The sequence below is a fragment of the Halichoerus grypus genome, chromosome 10 (assembly GCF_964656455.1).
Source record: "Halichoerus grypus chromosome 10, mHalGry1.hap1.1, whole genome shotgun sequence".
NCBI lineage: Eukaryota > Metazoa > Chordata > Mammalia > Carnivora > Phocidae > Halichoerus > Halichoerus grypus.
In genome coordinates, this window is record NC_135721.1 from 92,569,080 (window position 1) to 92,581,967 (window position 12,888).

General features: G+C 39.8%; 1 non-coding gene across 1 annotated transcript; it reads left to right on the forward strand.

Moving 5' to 3' along the window:
- The first annotated feature begins 1,587 nt into the window (after positions 1-1,587).
- TRNAS-GCU (transfer RNA serine (anticodon GCU)) lies at positions 1,588-1,669 on the forward strand. Its single transcript has one exon. It is a non-coding gene; the product is annotated as a tRNA-Ser (tRNA).
- The last annotated feature ends 11,219 nt before the right edge of the window (positions 1,670-12,888 follow it).

Below are 12,888 nucleotides of genomic sequence, written 5' to 3' on the forward strand. Positions count from 1 at the left end.
TAAGTGTACAGTACCAGGCCTGTATGAAGGACCAAAAATACCTGTTGGCTGACTGAATTAAGGCAAAACTTGGAACATGGTTTCAATCCAAACTCCAAATTAACTGGAGGGCAGTTCTGTGGGTTCAGATATTGGAGCAGCTGGTTTTATAGACAATCTGAGACCAGGATTTTGCCTTCAGTGTCAGGTAATTTTGGGGGGTGGGGGTGGGAGGGAGGGCAAGGAATGTTTATATTAAATTCTATTCCTCTCTGAATAAGTGCTCCCCCCCGCCCCGACCCAGCCGGTTGGAGAGAGACTCCTGAAGGTAGTCCTGGTGTAAAACACATGTGCTAAAATAAGCAGGACTTTCAGCGCCCATTTGTGGAGCCGATTCAATCCCAAACACACTTTTCTTCTCCCTGTCCAAAACCTTCCATGGAGAAGGGGGGGCCAGTGTGAGAAAAACTGAAGGAAGAATGGGAATTAGCATGCACATTACAGGACAGAGGAGCCCCGAGGTGGAGGGGTCCTGGGGGAAACTTTGGGCACCAAAGATTTGCAGGGGCTTGCTCTTGTTTAGAATTATAGCCCCAGAGTCTACACCAGGGGGCCAGCTCCATAGAAGGCACTTAATAAACATATACTGAGTTGAAATGAATTGATAACAAGCAGAGTGAATATTTATATCGATTGATTAATTCATCTACCCATTCCCTTAAAAATATTTAGTGGATCCTAAAACATAGCTGATGTAGAGAATATACAGGAAAAATGCAGTCCTTGTCCCCCATGGCAATCTCTAGGGGATGGGGGAGTGAGAGAGAAGTGATCAAATATGGCCCATGTCCCTAGACACCTAGAGCCATTTAGAGATTTCCCACAGGCGGTGATGTGAGCAGAGCCGTGGAAGTCTCCTGAGGGTCTGCGGATACTCTGGAGTTACTGGAGAATAAGATTGCTGTGACAAAGCAGAATCCATGCTTGTATTGCTGTGCCTTGCTGGGCCGGAATGGAATCCTGCCCTTCTACACCACCAGCTTCCCTCTCCTCCTCCAAGCCCCAAATCAGATGCCAGCTTGAGGTGGCATCCCCTCCAAACACTCAGGTATACAGAGAGATCAGGTCACCTGAAATGTTAACAAAACGATAGTTCTCGGACTTGGTTGCCCACTGTGGCTGTCTGCAAGTCTCAAATTCCTGAAATTGTGACTTTATGGGTCTTGGGTGTGGCCTGGGCCTGGGGATGTTTAAAAGCCCCCCATATCCCAGGGAAGAATGAGAATATCACCAAAAAAGACATCTATTTTCAGCTGTGCCAAAGTCAATGATTGTTTATTCCTCTCTCCCTTTTATTTTCCCTGCATTTTCCATGGAAAGCAAAAAGACTTCTATCACTTCTGCAGGCATGCTGAATAGATTTATAAAAGATAAAAGCACTTGAAATACTCTGTGTATTGAGGGGAACATTCTGCCTAAATAATCTGCTGTTCAATCTTTCATGTCCCCGGATCGACCGCCGGGCCTCTATTCTCCCGGGACTGGGGTAATAAACAGCTCTTCTGACTACTCTTTAAATCATATATAAAAGAGAAGACAAATGCAAGTGACGAGGTGGCCGAGTGGTTAAGGCGATGGACTGCTAATCCATTGTGCCCTGCACGCGTGGGTTCGAATCCCATCCTCGTCGTTCAGTTCCCCCCTGAACTGGCTGCACGAGGTTTTACTGCTTTGTGAGCAAAATATTTCACCACTGGACTTAAGAAAAGAAAAAGAATTCACGTGACAAGAAGATCTAAGTGTCACATAAGAAGATCTAAAAATATACATCTGTCTTGGAACTGGTACCCAAATCATTCTAGAGAACAAAATGTTTGTTTTGCCAATTAATGAGCAATCTGAAAGAACAGCTCCTTCCTGATGGTGTTCAAGAAGCACAGAAACCTCAGCCAGACTTCTGACTTGGCTGAACCTGGCCTGGCTGCCTACCATAGCGGTGTATCAGCTGAAGTCAGAGAGACTGGCTGCCAACGACACCCCCGTGTAGACAAAATAAAACTGATTTCTTCAATGGCAGGTTATGCTTGGAAACATCCTGCCCTGTTTAGGCTGCCAAGCCTGCGGACACGGCTCCGCCAATTGTGGGTAAGGGAGGAAGGCCACCTCGTGGAACACAGGTGCTGTCTGGCCTCTGTGCCCGCCTGGGGCCCAAATGAGGTGCCCCTGTGGGTTCGCGGCTGATAGCACGTGCGTTCTACAATCTGGAAGCTCCCAGAACTGGTGCTGAAAGATCCTGTCCTGAGTCATGTCAACTCCGCACCTACTTCCCTTACAGGATCTGGGGCACAAGTCCATGACCACCTACTGACTTTGAGGTTTGTCAGCCATGCAGCGGGATAAAAAAAGGCACGCAAGGCATGAATTAGCATGGTGTGAAAAGAAAAGTTGGTAAAAAGAGTCCAGGGTGTGAGGAGGTAGGAAAACATGTTCTGCAGGGAAAGGATGTTGATACACGGAGAGACAAGTGCTGGGCAAATCGACATTCCTCTCTTTTTCTGAATGATTACTCCTACTTTCACTGCCCCTCACTGTTTACAGAATTCCACAGGCCTCTCTCATTTCACTCTGGTGGCATCAGGAGGGAAGAAGAGAACTTGTAGCTGTCAGCAGCAACAAGTCATGTTTTCAAATACGAACATTACTACAAAAAAATTCAGTAAAGGGCTTCCCATCCCAATGATGTTCAAATCTGTCTCACTTGCAGATCCAGATGCTGCCAGCAAAGCTGACTTCTCCCTAGTGCAGGAGAAGGGAAAATTCTACTCTGTCCAGAAGGTTTTCCTTGGGTCAAGGTCTTACAATATCCAGTTCCCACATTCTTCTGCTGGTGTCCTTCTGAGCTGTGAAGGACTCTGCTCTTCCCCACTGGCTTCCTAACTGCCCACCTGCCGCCACGAATGCAGAATGTGATGCTGGGGAAAGGGGACTTCTCCTCCCCACTCATACTACACCCACCTACACCTGAACCTTTAAATGACACACTTACAAAGGAAAATGGGACGGCTTTTGTATAGTTTAAACCGGAGACACAAGTATGTGAAATGGCTTGTCCACGCATGCCGTAAAACAACACACAAAAATCTGCTTTGCAGGAAGCCGAAAAGCTGAATGATTTTGAGATTTGTATTTACGTTAGCACATTGTTTATTTTTTCTTATTAAAACAATGAGATAATACACATCAGATTTTGAAAAGTATAAAAATTAATAAAAAAAAAATAGAAAGTGGGCTCCTGGGTGGCTCAGTTGGTTAAGCATCTGCCTTCAGCTCAGGTCATGAACTGGATCAAGCCCCATATCGGGCTTTCTGTTCAGTGGGGAGCCTGCTTCTCCCTCTGCCTGCTGCTCCCCCTGCTTGTGAGCGCACTCTTTCTCTGTCAAATAAGTAAATAAAATCTTAAAAAAAAAAAAAAGAAATAGAAAGCTACCAATCATGCTTCCTTTCTGATAATTGCTATGATTTTAAAAAATATAATTGCTATGATTTTAAAAAATATATTTACATTTATGTGTGGATAGATAAGTAAAATTTATAATCATATTTGATATGCAATTTTGAATCTAGTGTTTTAGTTTTAAATTTCTTCTCCTTTTCCAATTACAAATGTAGATTATTTTTATTATGCAAAAGTAAAATATTGCAGAAATTTAAAAAAAAAACATAAAAGTAAAACTTTCTACAACAGGTGCTGGCGAGGATGTGGAGAATGGGGAACATTTTCACACTGTTGGTGAGAATGTAAACTGATGCAGCACTCTGGAAAACAGTATAGAAGTTTCTCAAAAATTTAAAAATAGAACTACCCTATAATCCAGCAATTGCACTACTGGGTATTTCCCAAAGAATACAAAATATTAATTCAAAAGGATATATGTTTATAGCAGTATTATCTATAATAGTCAAATTATGAAAACAGTCCAAGTGTCCATTGACTGATGAATGGATAAAGAAGATGTGGTGTATATATATACAATGGGATATTACTCAGCCATCAAAAAGACTGAAATCTTGCTATTTGCAACAACATGGATGAAGCTAAAGGTATTCTGCTAAGTGAAATAAGTCAGTCAGAGAAAGACAAATACCATATGATTTCACTCATATGTGGAATTTAAGAAACAAAACAAATGAGCAAAGGGACAAAAAGAAGAGAGACAAACCAAGAACAGACTCTGAAAAAACAAACTGATGGTCATTAGAAGGGAGGTGGGTGGGGGATGGGATAAATAGCTGACGGGGATTGAGGAGTGCACCGGTGGTGAACCATGGGTATTGTATGGGGGTGTTGAATTACTAAATTGTACACCTGAAACTAATATTACACTCTATGTTAACTAACTGGAATTTAAATAGACTTTCTAGTTATTCCCACCCCCTCCCATCACCATCTTTGAAGCTTTAGTGCATAATCTGACAATTATTTTTCTCTTTTCCTGATGTACATACACTCTTAAACTTTTGTCCTGAGAGCTTGCCATGTCATTACATGTTCTTTGAAAATACTATGCTAATGGTGACATATGTATCATAGAGATGCACCAGAATTTGTTAATCTTTTCTCCTATTGAATTTGTTTCTCCAGTTAGATTATTTAACACCTTTTACTAAGTTTGTTGCTGGGCAAACCCTCTCATCTTTGGCCTCATTGCTGGTGGCTTCCCTTAGAATAAAGTTTTTGAACAAGAATAGGGAATCACAGGACAAGAACTTTCAATCAGCTTGATACATATTATTAAGCTTATATGGGCACTTTCTACATTCGGTATGTACATTTGATTATAATTTTAACCAATTTGAGATATTTGGTTAAGATATCTTTGACATTTTGAGTTTAAATCTTCTTTTTTTTTTTTTTTAAGATTATTTATTTATTTATTTATTTGACAGAGGAAGACACAGCAAGAGAGCGAACACAAGCAGGGGGAGTGGGAAAGGGAGAAGCAGGCTTCCTGCCGAGCAGGGAGCCCGATGCGGGGCTTGATCCCAGGACCCTGGGATCATGACCTAAGACGAAGGCAGACGCTTAACGACTGAGCCACCCAGGCGCCCCTGAGTCATCAAATCTTCTTATTAATTTTCCCTTCAGATTTCTTTCGTAGAAAGCATTTCTCCAACATGAGAGCAGCTAGACTTTCACATATTTTTCTGTACTGTAAATTCTTTTGTACTTTTTTTCATTTTGCTCCTTAATCTGGTTAGACTTTGTTTTAGTAGGTCACATAATGTAAGGATGTTTTGTTTTCTTTTTCTAAAATAAGCAAGTAATTGCTCAGCACCTCTTTAAAGATATTTTTTGCTTAGAAGGGTTCTTTTAACAGTTAATCCAGACTACCCATTTCTGGTCCATTGACCCATTGTAGATTAGGCACTGATGCTACCTGGCTTGACTTTTTGTAGCTCAGAGCATGGCAACTTAGCAGGTGGGTACAGAATTAGATGGTGCTGTGCAAAAACCTGTCATCAATTGTGTGACTTTGTGAAGTGGTACACAAACTCCCTGGTCCCTGCTGAAAGGGAGTACTTGTGGTCCCTCTGCATAAGGTTGTTGGAGGAAGGGAAATGTGGCAGTTCAGGAAAAGTCATGGCATGGTATTTACTACAGATGGGTTACAAATGGTAGCTACTGTTATGTGTTGCATTTTGTATCTGCTAAGAGGAGCCACTCCCAGTGTTCTTTTCTTTTTTTAAGTCCTGGCTATTTTGGTCTCCTTATATTTTCAGAAAAAATTCTCTAACATTTTCAAAAGAAATTCCATCAAGATTCGATGAAAGTTACTCAACTGATACATTCATTTGGGAAAAACTGACATTGTGCCATAATCAATTATCCTCTGTCTCACATGATATGTCTTCCAATTCTTAAGACTTTATGATCTTCAGGCAAATTTTGTAGTGTTTATGTTTTATTTTTGCACATTTATTCTTAAAGTCATTCTTTTGTTTTTGGGTGTTTTTTTTTTTTTGCTCATGTGATTCATATATTTTCTTATCTTTTTTTGAATAAATGATTGCTTATATTTGGAAAGCTATTTAGTTTTGGTGTATTTGCTTTGTATCTAGCAACAGTACCTTCTTTTGGTATTCTAAGATTGTAACTGATTTTTCAGGCTTTCTAAAAATTTCAGTTATATCATCTGCAAATAATAACTATGCCATCCCTTCTCTTCAGTTAATGCCTCTCCTCTGTTACGTATCTTGGAGAATCATCTACAACACCCAGAACAACACTGGAAACAGTAGTGTTGGAAGTCATCCTGCAGAACAGAGTAGCCCTTTCTTTACTTTCTATCTCTGCCTCTATGCTGAGCAATCTTGCATCCACTTTTCCCTGTTCCTCAGTTTCTACACTGGTTTAAGGCAAATATTAACAGCATCAACCCTTCCTGTCATTCATTACTGCATCTGCTTTCCTTCTCTCTTTACTCATTTGACATTTTCCTTCCTCCTGGACTCCTTCCCTCTTTATTTACAGCTAGTCCTTCAGATGGCCATTATCTCTCGGGCCAGATTTTACCATCTCTCTGAAACTGCTCATTTTTTCCTCTCTCATCAGAGGACAGGTGTTACCTGTCCACACTATTGGGCTGGAAGCCTCCTCTTGAGATTCAGTTCCAGGCTGGGGGTTGAAAGAAAGAACTGAAATCCCTTTGTGGTTTGATAAATTCAGAATTGTGGCATCTTGCAAAGATCTTCAATGCAGGAAATTCTGGAAAGACATGGTCTGGCTTTGGATTCAGTGATTTGAGGGAACTTCAAATATAAGCTGTGATGAATTAGCAGGGGATTTTCAGTTATAATGCTGCCACATATTAATATTCTAGATTCCTAACCACAGACTATGATCACTGTATTATTTACAAATGTTTGCCCTTTCTAATAATCTCTCTCCAAAAAGAAGATAAATCATAATTTGAGCATTTTGGTCTTGGTCTGTGGCCACATATGGCCATCCTCATGGTTCATCTTTGTGATTCTCATCTCATAAGAAACAAGAGTTATGTAACAATCAGCTGTGAGATTAATTCAACCCCGATCTCTTTTTGCTTCTATTTAGCAATTCCTCAATGGTGTATCAGTCTATCAATCAAGAATATGAGGAAGAGAGATGACAGCAAATTGGATGAAGCTGAGAGATGGATATAAAAATATCTTTATGGCCAAGTTCTATGTTTCAGCCTAAAAGTGTATTCTTCGATAAAAAGACTCAAATGTTGCAATAATTCCTCCTGGTAACTTGTTTTAAAGTGGGTGGGGGGAGGGCTGGTGAGTGGCAGGTGTTGAGGCTGGGAGGGAGAAGGACCTGGACATGGTTCCCTTGGGGCCAAGCAAATCCCAAAGGCAGCCTGAAGTGGTGGTTAAGAAGTCACAGGAGCTGGGGCACCTGGCTGGCTCAGTTGGTTAAGCAACTGCCTTCTGCCCAGGTCATGATCCCGGGGTCCTGGGATCGAGCCCCTCATCGGGCTCCTTGCTCCTCGGGGAGCCTACTTCTCCCTCTCCCTCTGCCTGCCGCTCCCCCTGCTTGTGCTCTCTCTCTCTCTCTGTCAAATAAATAAATAAAATTAAAAAAAAAAAAAAAAGAAGTCATAGGAGCTACTTCCTGGCTCCCACCACTTACTGGTTGTGTGTCCCCAGGCAATTTGCTTTTCTTCCCCTTGCCATAGTTTCCACATTTGTAAAATGGGACTAATAATAGGATGCATAAGGTTATTATGAGATTTCAATGAGTTACTACTATAAAATGCTGAGGACAGTGCCTGACTCAGGGTGTTATGTAAGTGTTTAAAATTTCCAGTGAGGATGTTGGAGGCCTTAGGGAGTTAGTGGACTGGGCTAAGCCACAACAGGGTCCATTTTGTGGAGGTAATGGTAAGGGTGCAACTAGATAGTTACAGCAGCTGCCAGGCCAGGCCTCAGGTCATCAGCACACAGTTATGTGAGGCAATGTCAGATACAGCTTTACACACGGGGAAAGGGGTTTAAGAACTGAGGAGACCTGTCCAAGGCCCAGATGAACAAGCGGTCAGGTGAAGGCATGATACAGGGCACGGTGACAGAATTCGGTGTGGCCAGGAGGATTCCGAATGCCGCTCCATAGTGTCCCAGCTGGGCTGGGAGGTCTGCTTCCAACACAAACAGAAATGATCCTGTTGCCGGTAACACTACTATTTCACAGCAAGAAGAAATGAGCAAACAGAAAGTAGGAAAGAGATGAGAGGAGAAATACCACAGGAAAACACTTCTCTTGACTGTGTTCTCTGATTATAGGAGTCCAAAAGAAATACCTGTGGAAGTGGAGAATTCCACTAAATATAGAAGTACATGATTCGTATGGAATGAGTTCCATGAAAAATAAATCTCCCTTCACTGACTAAAAATGTATTATATTTATTCAACAATCATTTCAACAATGAAGTAAAATATGACCCATTACAATACTTATTTCCATTTTTTACAATTTTTGAGATGACAAATCCATCATAACTAAGCTATGAATCTAAATTTTGCTAACTTGACAACAATCAAAATACTGAACAACCCAATTTAAAAATGGTCCAAGTTGCTGAATAGACACTTCTACAAAGAAGATATTCAAATCACCAATTAACACTTAAAATGGATGCTCAGCACCACTAATCATAAGGGAAATGAAAATCAAAAGTGCAGTTTGATACCACTTCACAGATATTAGGATGGCTATTACAAAAGAAAACAAAAACAAAAATCAAAATAGCAAGTGATAGCAAGAATGTGGAGAAATTGGAGCTGTGGTGTACACTGGTGGGAATGTAAAATGATGCAACTGCTGTGGAAAACAGTATGATGGGTCCTAAAAAAATTAAATGTAGATTTACCATATGATCCAGCAATTCCACTTCTTGGAATTGGTGTAACGAATTGGTGTAACCTAGGTGTAACCCTAAAGAATTGAAAGCAGGGACTTTAAGAGGTATTTGTATACCAGTGTTTCTAACAACATTACTCACAACTGTCAAAAGGTAGAAGCAATCAGAGTGTCCATTGACTGATAAATGGATGAACAAACTGTGGTATTGCATACAATGGATAATTCAGCTTTTTTTCTTTTAATTTTATTATGTTATGTTAGTCACCATACAATACATCATTGGTTTTTGATGTGGTGATCCACGATCCATTGTTTTTGTATAACACCCAGTGCTTCAAGCAGTACGATTAATACCTTAATACCCATCACCTTAATACCCATCCTTAATACCCATATAATACCTCCTTAATACCCATCACCGGGCTAACCAATCCCGCCCCCCCAAAACCCTGTTTGTTTCTCAGAGTCCATAGTCTCTCGTGGTTCATCTCTCCCTCCAGTCCCCCCCCTTCATTTTTCCCTTCCTTCTCCTAATGTCCTCCATGCTATTCCTTATGTTCCACAAATAAGTGAAACCATATGATAATTGACTTTCTCTGCTTGACTTATTTCACTTAGCATAACCTCCTCCGTCCCATCCATGTTGATGTAAAAGTTGGGTATTCATCCTTTCTGATGGCTGAGTAATATTCCATTGTATATATGGACCACATCTTCTTTATCCATTCATCTGTTGAAGGGCATCTCGGCTCTCTCCACAGTTTGGCTATTGCGGACATTGCTGCTATGAACACTGGGGTGCATATGGCCCTTCTTTTCACTACATCTGTGTCTTTGGGGTAAATACCCAGGAGTGCAATTGCTGGGTCATAGGGTAGCTCTATTTTTAAATTTTTGAGGAACCTCTGCACTGTTTTCCAAAGTGGCTGTACCAACTTGCATTCCCACCAACAATGTAAGAGGGTTCCCCTTTCTCCACAACCTCTCCAACATTTGTTGTTTCTTTCCCTGTGCATTTTTGCCATTCTAACTGGTGTAAGGTGGTATCTCAGTGTGGTTTTGATTTGGATTTCCCTGATGGCTAATGGTGATGAACATTTTTTCATGTGTCTGTTAGCCATTTGTATGTCTTCTTCAGAGAAGTGTCTTTTCATCTCTTCTGCCCACTTTTTGACTTGATTATTTGTTTTTTGGGTGTTGAGTTTGAGAAGTTCTTTATAGATCTTGGATACCAGCCCTTTATCTGTAGTGTCATTTACAAATATCTTCTCCCATTCTGTGGGTTGCCTCTTTGTTTTGTTGACTGTTTCCTTTGCAGGGCAGAAGCTTTTTATCTTGATGAAGTCCCAAAAGTTCATTTTTGCTTTTGTTTCACTAGCTTTTGGAGATGTATCTTGAAAGAAGTTGCTGTGGGCAATGTCAAAGAGGTTACTGCCTATGTTCTCTTCTAGGATTTTGATGGATTCCTGTCTCACATTGAGGTCTTTCATCCACTTTGAGTTTATCTTTGTGAATGGTGTTAGAGAATGGTCGAGTTTCATTCTTCTGCGTGTGGTTGTCCCTCAACTCTATGGTCAAATAATCTTTGACAAAGCAGGAAAAAACATGTAATGGAAAAAAGACAGTCTCTTCAATAAATGGTGCTGGGAAAATTGGACAGCTTTTTTTTTTTTTTTTTAAAGGAAATTTTGATATATGCTCTGACATGGATGGACTTTGAAAATGTTATGCTAAGTGAAGTAAGCCAGACACAAAAGGACAAATATTGTATGATATTTGTACCATTTATTTGAAGTACCTAGAATAGTCAATTCATGGAAACAGAAGTGGAATGCTGGTTTTCGGGGGCTGGGGGAATGGGGCTAGGAGAGTTATTATTTAATGGATATAGAGATTTAGTTTGGGATGATGAAAAAGTTCTGGAGATGGATGGTGGTGATGATACAGAACAATGTGAATGCACTTAATGCCACTGAACTGTACCCCAAAAAACAGTCAAAATGGTCCATTTTATATTATGTATATCTTATCACACACAAAAATTCTCTGTACTATGACACATCCCCGCTGCTTCCTGCTTAACTGACCGTCTTATAAATGTTCCCCTGCCTTCTTGTAGACATTGATATTATGAATTTTCCCCCTAGCAGGAAAAGTTGTAAGGAGACATCAGTTGCAGATATTGAGAAATGTGTTAACAAATCAGCTCTAATAAGAGTTGAAGCTACCCTCATATTGCTACTCATTAGCTTAAATATTTTGGTTGATTAGTGTGCCTTCAGAACTATTTTTTAAACTTCAGCATGTTATATATAAAATTCATAAAATTCCCAATGCCTTTTGCTCACATTTTGACTTTAGTGTTTGTTTGTTTGTTGGAGGGAAAAGATTGAAATGGTGTCAAATATGAGAAAGAATCACTGGAAATTATGGAGAATTTCAGTGCACAGTAAGGAGAATTTTAAATATACCTAAAATGAATTCACTTAGCTTATGCACCCTGACCCAAAGCATCTACATTTAGAAATATAAGCCTACTTCTAACCCATTTTGAAAGTTGTCAAAGCATGTTTATGGAGCTCTCTATAAGAAAAGCAGCATTTTCACAGGCAAATTTTTCTTCTTAAAAAAAATCAAAATGTTGTGCTTAAGCTGAGCTTGAAATCTAGCCTTGACTTAAATATTACCCCAATGAGCAATTCTAGGTACATTTCCTTCTCTGGCACAATGAACAAGCCTTGGAAAGTTAGACGGCCAGCAGGGCTCTTTGGGGAAATGCCTTAAAAATCCCCAAGAAAGGCCAGAAGAGACTGTTTGCCCCTTTTGCTTATTCCACCTTTTAAAAGATCATTTCCTCTTAACACTTAAAGCGGAGTAATCATAGCAGGGGTTAGAGAAGCTCTACTTCAATCTTTGGAATGTTGAAACTTTCCATGTGATTCCAAATTCTGACTTTGGATTTTAATAGGAGCAGAAATTGCTAATTTGGCCTGGGCAGGTGGTTTGTAGGAATGGGAAGTCCTGGGAACCACCTAGAGTGGTAGAGGCAGGGTGCTTATTCCATTCATGTAAGTAAATGCAGACAGAATACCAACTGTCACTGTCTTTCCAGGCTTTTACCCTGCAGTGAGGGAATAGGGGGCTGTCCGTGGAGGGGGGTGAATGTTAGGAAAACCTGAATTCCATAATATGAAAATGTAACTTGGAAACTAGACAGATGAATTCAATCAAAAATGGCCCCCAAAGTGATGCAGAGGATATTTTCCGCTGAATAATCTGTTCTTTGATAAAAATTAACTTGTTCTATATTATTTAGTCCTACTATTTTTCTACTTCCAATTTATCTAAACAGAATTTTATACAACTGGGCTTTTAAAAATAGTGGCATTAGCTAATATTTATTAAGTTCCTGCACTGGGTCAGGCACTGTGCAAAATCTATTATTTCAATTAATTCTCACAACAATTGCATGATGTAGTCACTATTATGATCCCAAGTTTACCAATAAGGACAGTAAGTTTCAGAGAATGTACATGAATTCCCCAAGGTTCCTTAACTCCTAAGTGATGAAGCTAGGATTTAAATGCAAGGCTTGTCTTATTCCAAAACTACATGTCTTGACCCCTATATTAGATTACTAGTCTATATTAGTGGATGTTACCATACAATAAAGCTATGGCTATTACTGAATTGTATCACTACATCAAAAACTAATTTTATATTGTATGGTGACTAACATAACATAATAAAATTAAATTAAATTAAAAAAATAGGATGTTTGTACCTTAAATTCTTCCACTTTTGAAAAGACAGCATGCTGAAAAAAAAAGCTATGCTAAAAGTTGTATTTTAAAATAGTGTTTCCTTGGAACCCATAAGTCTAGTATAGGGCCAATTCATTTTGGGATCCACAATGGTCATTAGCATAATATACACCCTGAAAAGTCTTGTAGGTAAAAAGGTGTTTATATGTGAATTAATCAGCTTTTACTACAAAAATGTTG